The following is a 4,671-nucleotide window of genomic DNA, read 5'->3' as shown; positions in this document are numbered from 1 at the left end:
TTTAAAATACATCATTAGCACATGTCATATTTTAATTGGTTTACGTTAATAGTTTTTTTTTAAATTACAGAATATTAAAATATATATTAATTAATAAAAACAAATTAAAATAATTAAGAAATAAAATTTATATAAAAAAACTATTTTTTTATTTTCCTTCCCTCTCCCCGTGATAACATGTGCAGCCTTGTTTAAAACCCATCAGCCTCCTTTGCGAACCCCGATGAGTCTCAAATTTGAACCTTTGCAAACCCCGCCGCCCTTCCCAAATCAGAAGTCCTCTCTCTTTCTTTTCTTCCTCCCCTCACAAACCCATTTCTCTTTAGTGTCCTCGCAAACAGTGTGCAACCATTCCTCTTCAAACTCAAATGAGCACTGCACAATTGGAGCTTTCTTTCAGGTTTAGTCTACAACACATGGAGAAGAAATAGGGAACCCAGAAATCACTCTTTTTTTTTTTCTTTCTTTAATAAATGAATATTGACAGCAAAGATTGAACAATTGTTTCGCTTAATTGGGGTCCTTCTCGTCGAACTGGTCAATCCCCAAGGCTGGCAGAGCTGCTACAGAGAGAGGAGGATGGGGGAGAAATAGAGGCGGAGAAGAAGGTGATAAAGAGGAAAGGGGAGGAGAGAGAAAATTAAAAAAAACTTTTTTATAATTATTTAAATTTTTTTTTATTAATTAAAATACATTTTTCAATATTTTATAATTTTAAAATCAATTTTTAAAAAAATATAAAGGTGGACCAACTAAAATATTTCATGTGTCAGTGATGTATTTTTTTAAAATAATTTTAATCACTTAATTTCTTATTATTAATGGCATTGTTATCATATAAAAAAAAATATTGATTTACCAAATTCGGGTAGAAAGTCCTATTTTATATATTATTTCAAATTATAAGATATTAAAAAAAATTATTCAAAATATAGGGTCAAAACTTATATTACATTAAAATACAGGTACCAAGTATATTCTTTTTTTTTTTTAAATTAAAATTTATTTTATAATATTTTACTAATAATATTAAATCTTTGCTAATAGTTATATTTATGTGTCAATTCAATTTTAATAAGTACAATGTAGTCAATACAACACAAAACTAGCTATCATTAATTTAACGGTTAGTACCAACAAATGCAACTAAATGTAAAATTTTGATATTATTGCATTGAAAAAAATAAAATTGAATTGGTATGCACAATATTTAGCAAAGATTTGATATTGTTTCCATTTAATTTTTTTTGAATTGGTACGTATTAGCAAAGATTTTAAATTAATGCAGCAAATATCTATTTTATTTATTATATATGTTGTTCATATATCTTAAATTTATTTAAATTTTTATTTATGAAATATTATAATATTTTATATAGAAATTCGCAACAAAACCTTTTAATTTTATGCAAAATTTGCACTTAAATACTATTTTTAAAATAAATAAAAAGACAAAACTGCCTTGTGTTAACAAAAGGTTGTAGATAACAATTAGACACCAACACCTACAAACCATTTCTGATGGAAGAAATGAGAGAAATTGTAAGGGGAGGGGAGACTTGGACCTCCAAAATTTCATTAGAGAAAATATACAAAATATTTTGCAATATAAATCCCTAATTTCTTCAAAAAAAAATTATATAATTAGCCCCCCCCCTCTCCCCCTCAATTTTTTTCTTACTTTTTGGGCCATTTGAAGTCAATTGCTGCCTCCGTCATTATTGATGTTGTTTGGTAACACTTAAAAAATAATTTTTTATTTAATTAATTAAAAATTTGACAATTAAACATAAAATGTGTTTGGTAACTCTATTTTTATTTATTATTTTTTTAAATTTTAATTAAAATTTACTAAATTTTGAAAATATAATTTTTTTCACTTTCAAATTTTTTTTTAAACCATTTTAAGCTTTTCCAATCATTTTTTTCTTCTTTTGTTCAAATCAACACCTCAAACAAAAAATAAAAATAAAAGTTATCAAATACGTTTATTATTTTTTGTTTTTAAAAAAAAAAATAAAAATAATTACCAGACATATTTTTATTTTTTAAAAATAAAGAAACAAAAATAAAATAATATTTTCATTTTTGTGTTTAAAAAATTTAAAAATAAAAATTTTACCAAACACAACCAATGTATTAAAAATAAAAATATAAACAGGGAGGATTCGGACTGGGGTCATGTCCCCTGATCTCGGTGGATACCTTACCCCACAGGTTAAATTAACAACCCTAATTATGATGGAATGAAGTTTTGTCAAAAAAAAAAAAAAAAAATTGCATTCAAGTATAGGGAGCTTTTATCCCACAGGTTGTTTGGGTGACCTATTGGGCAGACTTGGTTTAGATTAGACTTGGTTTAGATTAACATCCATATAAGGAAGAAATCCAAAATTTCTTGGTTAGATTGAGCAAATTTTTATATTGGGGAAATTACATAAAATATATATATTTTTTTAAGTTTGATAAATAAGGAGTTTTCAAATTTGTGCATTTTTATAGATTTTATGTTTTTGTTTACTTTTTTATGGGTTTTTTCTCATATTTTCGTAATATTATTTTTGTTTAACAATATATTGTTTTTTTAATAACTGGTTGCAGTGCCGAAATTAATTATTTTAAAAATTGATGTAGTGATAACCGATTACCACCATGAAAATAGTTTTTTTTTTTGTGATATGATAGTAACCAGTTACCACTTTTTTTTTTGAAGTGATGTGGTGGTGCACTATGAAATTAATATTAATGATTTTAGTGATGTGATGGTAACTAGTTACTACTATCAAAATAACATGTTACGCTAATAACAATCAAACCTAAAACCTAAATAAAGAACATGTTACTTAACCTAAACCAATCGTGATAGTAACTGGTTACTTAGCCAAATCTAGGGGAAAACAACCGATTATGATGGTAATTGGTTACTTAGCTAGATTTGAAAAAGAAAAAAAAATTATATCTGGAAAAAAAAATGACTATGATGGTAATTAGTTACTTAGCCAGATCAGAAAAACAAAATCATATAGATCTTAAAACAACCAAGAAGAAGAAGAAGAAGAAAAAGAAGAACCATAGATGGCGTCGAGGAGAACCAGAGGTATAACATCTGTTTTGGTCACCAATATGAGAGGACTGCCATTGTCACGAGAGAAAAGGGAAAGTGAGGGTCTGGGGATATAATGATAGTGAGAGAAGGTATTTTGTTTATAGTATTTTATATATATAATTTATGGATACTCCATATTTTAAACTTTATTTTTGGTCGGCTACCTATATTTTTGTAGCATTATTTTTTAGTTCATATTTAAGGAAACTAAGTTTGATTTTACCATATTTTTGTAAAATTTTCTTTTTCTATTATATATATATATTATTGGTAAACTAATTTTTTTAGAAATTATATTGATTAGTGGCTTTGGGTGAATTTTATAGATCCAGAATAGAAAGCCTTTTGAAAAGTGTTGTGAAAGTTGTAGGAAGGTAAAAGTTGTTTTTATAAACTGATTTAATTATTAAAAATTAGATATTCAATTATATTTAATTTTGATCTAAGTTGTAAGGTTAAGTCTAGGATTAAATATTATCACAAATTCAGCAACAAGTAATATTCTATTCCAATATATATAACATATTATTATTTTTTATTTTTTGAAAAGAACATATTAAATTTTAAATATGTTATTTTTATTGGTTATTAATATTTTTTAAATCGTGCAGCTTAACCACTAATTTTAAATTTAAAAATAATTAAACAAAATAACTAACAAAATCTATCATGCCTAAATATTTATTTTTATTTGGAAGATATTTTTCATGAGTTTTAATTCATATGAGAATTTTGAAATGTTATAGTTTTGTATGTGATGACGTCTTTTAAACTAAAAATATGTGTTTTTTTTTCCTTTATCATAATAGATTGTGATTGATTGAAATGAAAAAAAATTATAAATTGGAAGATGAATTTTTTCCTTCCAACAAAGCTCCTTGTCTAACCATTATAATTTCTTATTGACATGAAAACCTTGCTACAACAATTTATAAAGAAGATGACTCCATGTTATGTCACTCATGACATATAAAAAGTGAAGAGTCATTTTATGTCTTACATTGTGAGACATAAAAAGTATTTTATTACGTCTCGCATGGGAATACATAAAATGGTAAGCAAGACATAAAAAATATTTTTAATTAATTTTTTATTTATTGTAAGAAAAAGTAAGAGACTCCATTGAGGGATTTTATATCTCCTATGGGAAAACATGAAATATGTATCACGTCTCTCCAGAGGAAACTTAAAATACTAGGGATTTCACGTCTTCCCTAAGTATATCAAATAGTATAAAATAAAAAATAAAAACCATATATCACGTCTCCCTATGAGACGTGAATATTAAAAATCTTGCTACATTTTATGTAACGCCCTGGTTACACCAAGACCGTTACGGTGAACGTTGAGCCGTGAATTTAACTCGCTACCCGAGTTCTTTGGTTAAAAACGTGCTTCTAGGTGTTATTAACAGGTTAAGGTAGAAAACCAATAAAAAAGGAAATGATATATTTTATTTAAAACATAAAATTGTTCATGGGCTCATAAAAACATTTACAAGTTGTTTACGATACAAAATGGTCACTATAGTTTGAAATTTACAACCTGCCGACCTAAGCGGCAAA

This window comes from Humulus lupulus, chromosome 1, assembly GCF_963169125.1.
Source record: "Humulus lupulus chromosome 1, drHumLupu1.1, whole genome shotgun sequence".
NCBI classification, from domain to species: Eukaryota; Viridiplantae; Streptophyta; class Magnoliopsida; order Rosales; family Cannabaceae; genus Humulus; species Humulus lupulus.
This window is presented reverse-complemented; position numbering follows the sequence as displayed.